This window comes from Chenopodium album, chromosome 9 (genome assembly GCF_948465745.1).
Source record: "Chenopodium album chromosome 9, dcCheAlbu1.1, whole genome shotgun sequence".
Lineage (NCBI taxonomy): Eukaryota > Viridiplantae > Streptophyta > Magnoliopsida > Caryophyllales > Amaranthaceae > Chenopodium > Chenopodium album.
This window is the reverse complement of record NC_137842.1, coordinates 43,570,011-43,584,878: the sequence shown is the minus strand read 5'-3', so window position 1 is coordinate 43,584,878 and position 14,868 is coordinate 43,570,011. Positions and strand designations below refer to the sequence as shown.

The window sequence follows — 14,868 nt, the reverse complement described above, 5'->3', positions numbered from 1 at the left end:
GGGACAACGAAGGCAACAACGATTGACCCGTGAAGGTTACACCCCATTCATAATCCATGAGATTACTAACTCCATATGGTTCGGAACCACGAAAGGAGGATCGGGGATGATGGTACGAAGTGAGTCATGGAGTCACATTCGCCCGTAATGGCCTCTACTCGATTCTTATATTGAAAAGCATTCCTGTGATCTCAAAGGCATGCAAACAATAATTCAATTCGCTCCAAACTATTATCTAACTAAATTGGTTTAATATTAATGCACACATAATTCTAAAATATTGGTGATCACTTCAATTAATAATAAGATTAAAAAGGATCCTAAACCGGTTGTCCAAATTATCTTATTAGGCGTGATTTTCAATTACATAAATATAAATATAATAAAACAACATTAATATTAAAACCAATTTAATCACAATTCCAACAACATAAAATCGTTAGAAAAATAATAAAAATAAAAGGAGCATGACTCTTACTTTGATTCTGTTTGTTTGCAACTACAAAATAATAAACGAGTTAGTAACTTCAAGGAAATAAATAAACAATAATTAAATTAAATTAAATAAAGTATAGTTGATTTTGGGGCCAAACCCTCAAACAATTCTACCTTTCACGCCTTGGCTTAAGGATAGAACCACGAGTAAAGTATGGACTCCTTTGAGTACTTGAAGAAGAAATTTTGAAGTGAAAAGGGTAGGCTAGTGTTTAGGCTAAAGCATAGAAGAGAGAAAATAAAATAAGAGAATTACTCGGTGCCCCGTACATCAGAAATGAGGGGGTATTTATAGGGAAAATGTGCTGAGGGAGCACACGAAACCCTAAAATAATAAAAACCCTAAAAAAGTATCCCGTGACACGGTCAAACTGTACCGTGACACGGGAAGCTCCACCGTCAGACGGTACACTTTCCCGTGACACGGTACATTTTTGGTGTGACGCGGGAAATTTTCAGAAAACGGGATAAAAAATGCGTTAAGGGTTTACGCAGAAAAGACACGGAATGTCCCGTGTCACAGAAGACCTCCCGTGTCACGGGAAATCCCACCGTCAGACGGGAAGGATTCCCGTGACACGGTAGGTACCTGCCGTGGTGCGGGAAATTCCAGCCTGTTTTTCCGTCTAAATACATTTTTAACCCTAATTTCCTTCGGCATTTTAAGTGCCGATTGATAATTTCGGGCCTTTTCTGACTTTTTATTATTCGGGCTAAAATAAGAAAATAATTAAATAAAAATAAATAAAGGGTTTGGGCTAAAAATAAATAATAAAACAATAAAATAAAAAAGGCTTGGGCTAAAAATTAATTAATAAGTTTGGGCTGAAATTAAAACTATGCTTTTACCAAACATCAAGGCTAATCCATGAACTGTTCAAAAATATGAATTTAATCAAATACGATTTTTTCAAGCACTCTCGGGATTAAATACTGAACCCGACCAATAGTGGCGGTGAAAGGTTGTTCATCATCGGGTTTGTTTTTGGGGAGACATTTTTAGGTGTCTACAGTCAATCACATGGATATGCATGAATGATGCATGATCGAACTATAGACCTACTTTGAAGTTCAAGTATAGAGCTTCCGGATATATTAGTGGATTCCTTTGACATGAGTGGAACATTAATTCATTCAATGGATGTTATGGTTGTGGTACACTCAAACGTCTGCCCGTAACTGGAGATTATAAAGGGTGTTTCCCGGTTATTTCAGAAGTTGAGTGGGAGCTTTGGTTGCCACAAGATTGGATAGAGTCTACCTATTTAATTAGGAATGTGTATTGGCCCCTTGAAGAGGGAGAATTCAGAAAATGCATGGTCGTGCTCAAATGGATTACATAGTAACCATTTGTTTTGTAATTCTCACTCAGTTTTCAAGAAAAGATTTGTAGACTAATATGATCACGACATGAGATGCAATCATATTATCAAATCAACACACATTGACTTAAGGAATTTGAATATTGCGCACTTGTCTCAGACAAGTGGGAGATTGAAGGAGTTGTGTCTTCGATAAGTGCAATTACTAGATATATCAAGGATCACTATTATGGAGATAATAAGTTCGTTCTCTTGGGGCGTCATCATCTGTTGCTAGACTATGAGAGATGATCTTTGGGCTAGTCAAATAGTCCAAAGCCCGCTAGAATGGATCCTATGAGGTCACACACAAGGGTATTGGGTTAAGCAAGTTAGAGGCCCATTAATGGGCCTCATGAGCAATTAACTGATCACGAAATGGATTGGGCTAGCATAGTTAGATTAGAATTAGGTTTTGGGCTTTTGACATGGGATCTTATTTAGAGATGAGATCTATAAATAAGATCCATGCCTAGGGTTGCAAAAAAGCAGTCATAATTCACACACAGTGTATTTTGACATTAAGGCAACCAATCCCAAAGACCCTAATTCCTCTGTCTTAGTCACGGCTTTCTCTCTCCTCCCCTCGTCCGTACGGCTGGCCACCTTGGTGGCACGTGTGGTGGTTCGTGGTGGTTCATGGTGGTTCGTTGCTCGCTCTTCTCCGTAGAAGGTCAATTGATGGGTTCAATTGCAACTAACTAGCATTAGTGGAGGTCTTAATCTGTGCCCGTGGACCAAGTAGAGGAATCACGCTTGAGGTTCTTTATGTCCCATTGTTCTTGCTCGATCACACGTGGATTCACACTTCAAAGGTACGATTATATGTCCTTTATGTGTTATGCACTAGATCTTGGGATTAGGTACTGTATGAATGATTCATGTTTATTTCCGCTGCGTAGTACCTATAAACTCCTACAATCACTTCTCCAAGGCTCATAAGGCACACCGGGTGTGCACGTTGGTTTTGGTTTAACTCATCGGTATGAGTGAGGAGTCCTCACATACCGTGGCAAAAGAGATACATCGTCAAAGATGCATTAGATGTGATAATTGTCTAACCAAGAGTGGTTTAGAGCCATTAGCAAGGCAATTCTTACTCTAGAAGATTGAGTATTAAGACAAGCCAAAGCATGCTTAACCACTCTTTGTTTCTTCGGATCTTGGAATCGCCTTATTTTCACAAAATAGGGACAATTTTACGTGTAAATAAGACGTTAAATAAGTATTGAAAATTTGCATGAATAAAATTCAATCTTATTTAAGTAATTTTGAATGGTTTTTCATTAAAATTCTTTCAATTGTAGAATCATGTCTTCAACCTCAAACAACCAGTTTTCATTACACTCAATTCTCGACAAGGAGAAGTTGAGTGGTACCAATTTCCTTGATTGGCAAAGCAATTTGCGCATCGTTCTTATGCAAGAATAGAAAGAGTATGTCCTTGATGAGGAAATGCCCGAGGCTCCCAATGAGGAGGTAACTCAAGCAGCCCTTAACCGATGGCAAGTAGCCGATCGGGATGTCAAGTGCGTAATGCTAGCCACTATGTCTCCTGAACTTCAGAAAACCTTCTTCGAGAAGGAATCGGCCTATGAGATCATTTTCGAGTTACAGAATATGTTTCAAGAACAGGCTCAAACCGAAAGGTTTGAAACCCACAAGCAGATCCTTGAGACTAAGCTCAAGAAAGGAGAGCCAGTCAGCCCACATGTGCTTAAAATGATTGGATTTTTTGAGAACATAGGAAGGCTTGATGCGGGGTATTCAACTGAAATGGCTATTGACATCATTCTCCATTCCCTTCACAAAGGCTATGACCAGCTCAAAATCAACTACAACATGCATAGCATGGAGAAAACCTTCACCGAGCTTCATGGGATGTAGAAGCAAGCTGAGAAGACGTTCAAGGATGAGGGAAGGCATGATATGCTAATTATTAAGAAGGGCAAGCCATTCAAAAGGGCGGGCAAAAAGAATAAGGGCTTCAAGGGGAAAGGAAAGAAGAACTTTCCGCCTAAGCCGAAAGCTACCAAAGACAAGAAGGAGAAAAAGGTAGCATCTTCTAAGTCTGATTCCGAATGCTTCTATTGTAAGAAGAAGGGACATTGGAAGAGAGACTTCCTCAAATTCAAGGAAGATAAGAAGAACGGAACTGTTGCTTCTACATCAGGTATTTACGTTATAGACTTTAACTTCACTAGCTCGGCTTCATGGGTATTAGATACCGGATGTGGCTCACACCTTTGTTCCGATTCACAGGCACTAAGGAACACTAGGAGGCTAGCGAAGGGAGAGATCGAGCTCCGGGTAGGAAATGGAGCAAGGATTGGTGCTATATCCGTAGGATCTCTTAGTTTGTCTTTGCCCACGGGGCTAGTTTTGTAACTTGACAATGTTTATTGTTTTCCCAACATTACCAAAAACATCATTTCAATTTCGGCGTTGGACGCCAAAGGTTTTGAATTTCGAGTTAAGGACCAATCATGTTCATTTTATCTCGATAATGTTTTATATGGTACGGCACATTCAGAAAATGGTCTTTATGTGTTATCTCTAGACAAAGAAATGTATAACGTTAATAATCCTGCAAAGAAAGCTAAGACTACACCGTCTAGTCAAACTTACTTGTGGCATTGTCGTCTGGGCCACATTAACATCAAACGCATCAAGAAGCTTCTTCAAGAAGGTATTCTTGACTCATTTGATTTAGAGTCCTTTGAGAATTGCGAAGGATGTTTATTAGGCAAGATGATAAAGCAACCATTCTCCAAGTTGGGAGAAAGGGCCGGTGACTTGTTGGGACTAATACACACCAATGTATGTGGGCCAATGAGTACACCCGCAAGGAGTGGTTATCGGTATTTCATAACCTTCACGGACGACTATAGTAGACATGGTTATGTCTATCTAATGTCGCACAAATCTGAATCGTTTGATAAATTCAAGGAATTTCAGAACGAAGTTGAAAACCAACTCGGCAAGAAAATCAAAGCGTTTTGATCGGATCGAGGTGGCGAATATTTGAGCCAAGAATTCGATGACCATCTGAAAGAACATGGAATACTTTCAGAGTTGACACCTCTGGGAACTCCTCAATGGAATGGATCGGAGTATCTGAAAGGAGGAATCGAACCCTGTTAGACATGGTCCGATCGACTATGGGTCTTAGTGAACTTCCAATCTCTTTCTAGGGACATGCACTTTTAAATGCGGCACTTACACTGAATCGTGCTCCGTCAAAGGCAGTGGAAAAGACTCCATATGAATTATGGACAAATAAACCTCCAAGGTTGTCTTTTCTCAAGATTTGGGGATGCGAAGCATATGTCAAGAAACTCATTTCTGACAAACTTCATCCGAAATCTGACAAGGTTTACTTTGTGGGTTATCCAAAAGAAACCAAAGGGTATTACTTCTATAACAAATCCGAGAACAAAGTGTTTGTTGCTCGTGATGGTGTCTTTTTGGAGAAGGAGCATCTCTCCAAAATGACAAGTGGGAGGAAAATCGAACTCGACAAAGTTCGAGAGGACAAGCAACTAGGACAAGTTGACAATCAAAGTACTCACGAAGCATCTGTTGACATTGGTCAAAGTCAAAATATGCAAAGTCAAACCGACAATGCAAATGCTCAGTCCATCACCCTACGTAGGTCAACTCGGTCAAGATCTCAACCTGACAGATATCTTGGTGTTGTATTAACCGAAGATCAGGACATCCTAGTAGTGGATGGAGATGAGCCGGCAACCTACAAGCAAGCTATGAAGAGCCCCGACTCTGCAAAATGGCAAGAGGCCATGAAATCCGAAATGGACTCCATGTTTGAAAATCAAGTATGGGACTTGGTTGATTTACACGTAGGTTACACACCTATCGGATGTAAATTGATTTTCAAGATGAAAACCGACAAAGATGGAAATGTATTCATTTACAAAGCAAGGCTGGTAGCAAAAGGTTACAGGCAAATTCACGGCGTTGATTCTGATGAAACCTTTTCTCCAGTAGCTATGCTTAAGTCCGTTCGAATTCTTCTAGCGATTGCTGCATATTACAATTATGAAATATGGCAGATGGACGTCAAAACTGCCTTCCTCAATGGAATTTTGGAAGAAACTGTGTACATGACACAGCCTGAAGGTTTTGTCGACCAGAACAATCCTAAGAAGGTATGCAAGCTTAAGAAGTCCATTTATGGATTAAAGCAAGCAAGCAGAAGTTGGAATCTGCGATTTGATGAAGCCATCAGTAAGTTTGGTTTTATCAAGAATCCAGATGAGTCTTGTGTTTACAAGAAGTTCAGTGGGAGTGACATCGCCTTCCTAGTCTTATATGTCGATGACATTTTGCTCATTGGAAATAGCATTCCATTGTTAGAATCTGTAAAGGCTTGGCTCGGGAAATGTTTTTCAATGAAAGACTTGGGAGAGGCTCAGTACATACTAGATATAAAGATCTATAGGGATAGATCAAATAGGATGATAGGAATGAGTCAAAGTACTTACATCGATAAGGTACTAGCTCGATTCCAAATGGAAGGAGCCAAGAGAGGGCACCTACCTATGTCACATGAAATAACCTTAAGCAAGAAGCAGTGTCCAAAGATACCTGATGAGCGAGAAAGGATGAGTCGTATTCCATATGCTTCGCTTATTGGATCGATCATGTATGCCATGATATGTACTAGGCCGGATGTATCGTATGCCTTGAGTGCTACGAGCCGATACCAATCAGAGCCAGGAGAGGCGCATTGGACTGCGGCCAAGAATATTCTGAAGTACCCAAAAAGGAACAAGGATAAATTCTTGGTCTATGGCGGTAAAGATGAATTGGTTGTTGAGGGATATACCGACGCAAGCTTCCAGACAGACAGAGACGACTCCAAGTCACAATCCGGATACATATTCTGTCTCAATGGAGGAGCGTTTAGTTCAAAGAGTGCAAAGAAAAGCACAACCGCTGATTCTACAACTGAAGCCGAGTACTTGGCAGCGTCTGAGGCAGCCAAGGAGGCAGTTTGGATTCGCAAGTTCATTGATGAACTTGGTGTTGTACCCTCCATCAAGGGTCCAATAGACCTCCATTGTGACAACAATGGAGCTATTGCTCAGGCTAGAGAGCCACGAGAACATCAGAAGGTCAAACATGTCAAGAGGCGATTTCACATGATTCGAGAATGGAAGACAGAAGGTGAAATCAGAATTTGCAAAGTGGGAACGGATGACAATGTAGCCGATCCACTGACTAAACCCTTGTCTCAAGTGAAGCACAACAAACACATTGAGGCAATGGGAATCAAGCATGTCGCGAACTGGCTTTGATTTCCATATTATAGTGTTTTAATTAAATTTTGGACAATGTTAATGTAAAGAACTATGATGAACCATTCAGTTTTTGGAGTAATTAAAATTTTTCATGCAATTTAATTCACTCCGTCTCTATTTAATTGTGGTTTAGAATTAAATAATGAGTCCATTCGATTTTAATAAATATTCAAAAAAGGGTATCAAGTCAATGGCTTGGATAAAGAAACACCTATTAAGTGAACATTGAATATTTTAATCGAAAATTATCCCTAATCAAGGTCATATTTTTTGTGGACGATTAATGACCATTAGAGATTAGTGTGTAGTATGATTTATAGCACCGTTTCTTATTCTATGAGGATATAAATCATTTGCACAGGTATTGGTTTAGAACCATACTGGGTCGACCTATGAGAATACTTTAAGAGATTTAAAATCGTCATAAGTATTTTTCTCATTATTACTATCGGAACTCTTTTTCTTGACCATGAGTAGTGGGAGGTCTCTTGTTTGAGTACTAGTCCGCTTTGGTATCCGCCAAACGTCTGCCGTAACTGGGGATTATAACGACAGATATCGGGCGACTAGGTCCTCTTAGTAAGAGAAGCTACATTACAAGACTGGAAATGTCCCTCTACTAACAATAGGGAACTTGTCTTGTTGTTTACAAGGCCTCTCGAAGAGCGAGACTATGAAAATGCATGGCCATGCTCAGATGGATTTTAGAAATCATCTGCTTATTGACAGTCAAACTCGGATTTCGAGAAACACTTCTGGACGTAACAGAGATGACGAGTAATCTTACTCTGTAGTTCATGAAGAGACATGAAGAGACATAGGAAAGGGGCTATACACTAAATGCACACTTGTCCAGAAGGACAAGTGGGAGATTGAAAGGAATGGTGTCCTTCGAACAAGTGTATTGTTCTGATAGCGGGTTTAGAATTATTAGAAAGCTAATATATTCAGTAAGGTCAAGTGATTAAAATGCCTGGGTGGAGGCCGCTTCCGATCAGTAATATTAATATAATTAATATTACAGCTTAATCTTGACTGAACCCTTCGGGTCACACCCAAGCAAAATATACGAACCGACTCGACGAATTAATTTGGAAGAAATTAATTCGTCGCCCGAGTGTTAAATATTTAGACGTCGGTAATTCGTGCTTGGAGCGTCGAAACCGATCGTCGGACCTCGAGTAAAAAATAATAGAAAGACGAGACGCGCAAAATAATAATAAATCGACCATATTCCCAAAATACCCCTAGCATCGGAATGCCTCGAGCATCCGAATGCTAGGGGCAAAAATGTCCAAGCATAGGTGGCTAATAAGCGCACCAAGCCGAGCCTAGTATGGCTGGCTAGGTGCGTGCTAACAGCCACGCACAGAAGCAGCAGCTAACAGCCGCGTGCACGTGGTGCGTGCAGCAGCTAGCTGCCGCAAGCTAGGTGTGCTAGCAGCGCACGCACTAGCAGCCACGCACTACAGCAAGCCCGCACAAGGACATGTGGCACAAGGAGAGTATGGCTGGCTAGGTGCGTGCTAGCAGCCACGCACAGCAGCAGCTAACAGCCGCGTGCACGTGGTGCGTGCAGCAGCTAGCTGCCGCAAGCTAGGTGTGCTAGCAGCGCACGCACTAGCAGCCACGCACTACAGCAAGCACGCACTAGCAGCCACGCACTACAGCAAGCCCGCACAAGGACATGTGGCACATCTTGGTGCGGGGCTGGGCTCGGGCTGGGCCATAGGGCCAGTCACTATGGGGAAGCTTGAGGAATATGGGAGCAAGTGGGTAAGGACATGTGGCACAAGGAGAGTATTGAGTGGGGAGCAAGTATGGTCCCCTACTCTCCATGTGGTCCTCACCAACCCATTTCACATGGTAATGCCACTTGTAGATTTATGATTAGTTTGCAATTTTAATTTAATTTAGCTTTAAATTAATTTGTGGAATTTCATGATCCCACATTGATGGGATAGAAATTCCCACTCATACTTTCCTCTATAAATACCAACCTTGGGATTTGGAGTAAAGTGCTTGAGTGGGAGTTAGAAAGAGCATTCCATATTTTTGAAAAACTCTTAAACTCCATTAACACTTGGGTTTTGGTCGGACCTTGCTAACTCCAAGGTAGCGGACCTAAAAAGTCGTGTTCGTCCTTTGTGGGTAGATACCGTTGGAGGCACGGCATTTGCGGTGCTCAAGGCTTTCAAGTAAGAGCCCGTTTTGAGAGGGCGAAGCTCGATTCAAGGGTATGATTCGTTCTTCCTTTTCTTGTGTTTATTTATTTATGCTTTATGGTTTTATTAATTACGAGTGGTTCCTTGGGTCGGGGTTGTTTCCGAGGTGAGTCGGACTCTCCAAACCCCAACACTAGAATCAAAAGAACAAACAAAAATAAAGAGGAATAAGAAAAGTTCTCAAAGGAGGAAGTATAGAAAATTTTAAAATCAAAGAAAAAGGTTAGAAAACCGGGTTGCCTCCCGGGTAGCGCTTTTGGTTAACGTCTTTAGCTCGACGTACTCCACCAATTAAGGTGGTTGTCGGAGAAACAATGATTCAATGAAATCAACAAAAACATCGTCGAAATACTTCATTAGACGATTGCCATTATCCTTGAACGGAGAAGGACAATCTTTCATTGAGACTTCTACAAAACCATTTGGAAAAACACCCTCTTGGCCGAATTGGGACCGCTCCATCTCAATCCCTTGATGCTAAAGTGTGATGGAAGAGGTTTGAGATCAACCATTGGTACACCTTAACCTTCCTTTGATGTGGCGGCTTGCAAAGATTCATGGCTTGAGATATTCATGCACATAGGCTTATCCACTTCCTCAATGCTTCCATTTAGCAAATCCTGATACAATGCCACTTCCTTGATAGGAGCACCTATCTTATCCTTGCTCAACAAGACATTCTCAAGAGGATCATTAGAAATGAGAAGGTGCTTATGCATGGAAGATACAACAATATCAAGAGAATCAATCAACATGCAATTTTCTAGAGAAGAACATGGATACTTCATGCTTTCATTCAAGTCAAATTAAATGACCTCTTCTCCTACCTTGAGTGAAATTTTTGCACTCTTAACATCAATCATAGCACCCGAGGTAGCAAGAAAAGGTTTACCAAGAATAATGGGAATGGTAGCATCTTCATCCATTTCTAGAACCACTAAATCTACCGGAATTACAAACTTCCCTACTCTCAAAGGAACATCCTCAACCTTCCCCTTAGGAATCTTAATTGACCTATCGGGCAATTTCATGGTAATTTTGGAAGGTATAAGTTCCCCTAACTCAAGTCTTTGATAAACCGAATATGGCATTAAGCTAACACTAGCTCCTAAGTCACATAAGGTATTATCAAATTGCATCTTGTTAATGACACAAGGGATAGAGAAGTTTCCGGGATCTTTCAACTTGGGTGGCATCTTTTTCATTATGATTGCACTACAATTCTCGGTCAAGTTGACCGTCTCCACCATATCACAAGTCCTCCTACCACTCAAAATGTCTTTGAGGAATTTTGCATAGTTGGGCATTTGGGTAACAACTTTTGTAAAAGGTAGAGAAAGATGAAGTTGCTAAGCATATCAATAAATCTTCCAAATTGTTCATCCAACTTATGTCTCATGAATTTTGTTGGATATGGAAGCTTGGGTTTCACGATTTCTTTCTCCACTCTCACCTCTCTAGGTGTCTCAATCACAACCTCATTCAAAGATGCACCATATCTCTCATCTTCTACCAAGGCCTCCTTGGGGACCTCTTTAGTTCCACTCTTCCTAGGCAAACTCTCCTCAAGAACCTTACCACTCCTTGTAACAATATAATTCACGGGTCTCTAAGGATCTAAGCCTTGGGAAGTGTAGACACCTAAAAAATATCTCCCCAAAACCAAACCCGATGATGAACAACCTTTCACCGCCATTATTGGTCGGGTTGAGTATTTAATCTTTGGAGTGCTTAAATCCATATTTCCATTTCATAAATCAACCCAATTATTATCCCATAACTTATTTTCCTCTTTTTGTGCCTTCAAACCTAAAATAATTCATTTCGTGTCCCTTTCAATCATTCATTTCGTGTCATTTTATAAAAATGTTTTGTCCAGTTTATTTTGGTCCATAATCTGGGTCTATTGATTGAATTATTGGATGGTTCTTGAAAAGAGCTTTCCAACGATATATTATAAGCCCAAATCTGAGTTATAACGAATAAGTTATGGCCAAAATACTAAACTGAGCCCAAATCGAACCTAAGCCCACGACCATGCCTACGACCCAATGATCATGTGGAGGGTCCAAAGCTTTACTCCCATTCCTAAACCAATTAGGATCTATTGGAAGCTTTTATAAGTTTCTAAAAGATCTTAATTATCCTTTTTGAAAAGATAAGATTATAGTGTTTGAAATAGAATAAAACTTTTCTTTTTGAAAGTCCTAATTCTATTCGAATTGAAAGACGTTCAAAGATAGAAAGATATTATTTTTTTGCCTCATAGTTTTTATCCAGATCTTAAATGGTTGGATAGCTTTTGAAATTATCTTTCCAATGATATATTATAATATCAATTCCGAGCTACAACGAAAAAAATATGAATAAAATATCAAACTCTATCCAAAACTGACACCGTCTCACTATTTCGGCCATATCTTTTGTTCTACAAAATATTTTAATCTGATTTTAATTGGGTTAGAAAGTATACTTCAAGATCTTTCCAAATATATCTAATTTATCTTATTCAAATTTCTAGATCAAAAGATATGATAAAAATAAAAACTGCAAAAAGTGTAGTCTATCGAGTTTTATCCGATTCGAATTCTTATCTTTTCTTAATTCTTCGACCCTTTTTTTTCTTTATAAATAGAGGTCATATCTCCCCTTTTTCTATAATCAACAAGATTGATCATAAAATCATTCTCTTCTACCTCTTAATCTTAAACACTAGCCTCCCCATTCTTTCACTATTCATTTCTTTAAGCACTACAAGGAGTCCATACAATACCTAAAGTTCTATACTTTAACCAAGGCGTGATAGGTAGAATTAACTGAGGGTTTGGACCAAGTCAACTCTACTTTTTATTTAATTTAATTTCCATTTGATTTATACATTTATTGAAGTTACTAACGGTTTAATAATGATGTAGCAATTCAAGGAAACGCAGAAAGTGAGTAATTAATCACTTAATTACTCTTATTTTTATTCTTATTGCTAGTATCATAATTAGGTTTATTATTATTATTTGATTTGATTAACAATTTATTGTTAAATTACTTCAAGTATTAATGTTTATTCTATTGTTATTTCTGATCACCATATTGCATGTTAAAGGGAATATGTAATTGAAAATCACGCCTAATAAGATAATTTGGACAATCGATTTAGGTTCCTATTTAATCTTATTGTTTAATCAAGTGATCACAAATATTTTAGAATTATATGTTGCATTTATATTCAACCAATTTAGCCTAATAATAGTTTGGAGCAAATTGAATATTTTGTTTGCATGCCTTTGAGATCGCATGAATGCTTTTCACTATAAGAATCGAGTAGAGGCCAATACGGGCGAATGTGACTCCATGACTCACTTCGTACCATTATCCCCGATCCTCCTTTCGTGGTTCCAAACCATATGGAGTTAGTAATCTCATGGATTATGAATGAGGTGTAACCTTCACGGGTCAATCGTTGTTGCCTTTCGTTGTCCCTTAATCGTGGTTGCCTATTATGATCCGTGAACGGTTTACAAGTTCCTTAAAATCTTGTTGGCGGCTCCCTACTTTCCTTGTCCTTAATTGTGTCCCTAATCGTATGTCAATTCCCACTTCCTATGAGTGTCAAGCATATTCAATACATGCTTTAACGTAGGCGCACTTAAAACGACACCTACAGGAAGGTAAAGAAGAAGGACTAGCATGGTCTTTTAAAACATTGGCAAGTTGAGAATTTTGGTTTTCTAGCATCTTATTATGGGTCATCACCTCATCAAATTTCTTGTCACTTACGGCCATGTAAGTGCTCAACAACTTTGTATGATTTTCAATTATTTCCTCCAAATTAGTCCTCGAAGAAGAGGATTGTGAATAGGAATTATCAACTTGAGTCTTTGGAGCAAATCCGAGTGGAGGGCCTCTTTGAGCATTATTTTGAAAATTGTCTCTCCCTTGATTGTTCCAATTACCCCTATTTTGATTTTGACCATAACCTTGATTATGGTTACCACCACCTTGATTATGATTTCCATAACCTTGGTTTTGATTATCATAATTTTGGTTTTGATTTTGGCCACTATAACCTTAATTGTTATAGTTACCTCGAGAACCTTGGTTCCCTTGGTTCCTATAACCACCACCTTGGTTATAGTTGTGAAAATTACCATGGTTTTGGTAATTCCTATTCCATTGACCCCTTTGATTATCAATCCTTTGCACGTTATTATTGTTTGACACATAGTTCACATGTTCACTCTCATTATTGTCAAAATCATCATTACTATGCGGAAAAGCATGAGGGCAATTCCTAGAATCATGATTATATGAACCACACACATCACAAAACAAACAACCACTAGGCATGTTACTAGAAGAAGGAGGGGGATGAGATTTAGAAGGAGTACCTCTCCCCTTAAATTGGGAGGGAAGACTTGGAGCTTGGGAAGAAGAACTCTCCAATTTTTCCTTGATTGCACTCACTTCCTTCCCCAAGTTTGTCATTTGTGAGGAGAGATTGTTGATTGCATTCAAATGATCAACCGAGTACACCGAAGAGCTACTCTTGCTAGTTAATTCTCTCTCACCATCTTGCCAATCTCTATAATACCTCACAACATCCTCAATGATGTCCACCACTTCTTCTTCCGTCCTATTCATGATGGGACCTCCGGCTCCTCCATCTAGGCATGACTTGCCTTGGGGACTTAGGCCTCCATAGAAAATCTGAATAATTTGATAGGTTGGAATCCCATGGTGAGGACACTCCCTTTGATACTCCTTATATCTCTCCCACGCTTCATAGAGGCTCTCACTTGGCTTTTGTTTGAAGCCTTGAATTAAAGCTCTTGCCTCCGCCGTTTTCTTTTGTGGATAGAAATGGGTTAGAAATTCCTTTGTAACCTCGTCCCATGTAGTTAGAGAATTTAGCTTTACCTCCTTGCCTAGCCATTCCAAAGCACGCCCAATGAGAGAAAAGGGAAAGAGCTTGAGGCGGATGAATTCTTGGGAAACTCCGTTCACCTTGATAGTATTGCAATATTTTTCAAACTCCTTGAGATGATTTAGCGGGCTCTCATGCTTGGCTCCACTAAATTTTTGCCTCTCTATCAAAGTGATCATAGTCGGCCTAATTTCAAAATCATTTGCCGGTGTTTTAGGTGAAGCAATTCCACTCTCAAATCTATATGAACCGGGAATCCCCAATTCTTTCAATGCCACTCTCGGATTCTCTCCAATTCTTGCTTGTTCCTCTTGTTGCGGTTCTTCCTCACTTGAAAAGCTAGAGCTCAAAGATCGCCTAGCAACCCTTAGTCTTGGAATAGTTCTCTCAATCTCCGAATCAAATGGTACTAGTGAATGACCACGTGCTCTATGCATTCAACTCAAAGAAAATGATTAGTAGCACGGCTACAAGTGTAGCCTTAAAGAGAAAAATCTTTTTGTTGTTTTTTTTAGAATGAAATAGACTCAACAACTATAACA

At 39.5% G+C, this 14,868-nt stretch overlaps 1 non-coding gene across 1 annotated transcript; it reads left to right on the top strand.

The window, feature by feature from the left end:
• The first annotated feature begins 14,131 nt into the window (after positions 1–14,131).
• LOC145560977 (small nucleolar RNA R71) lies at positions 14,132–14,237 on the top strand. Its single transcript, XR_014093564.1, has one exon. It is a non-coding gene; the product is annotated as a small nucleolar RNA R71 (small nucleolar RNA).
• The last annotated feature ends 631 nt before the right edge of the window (positions 14,238–14,868 follow it).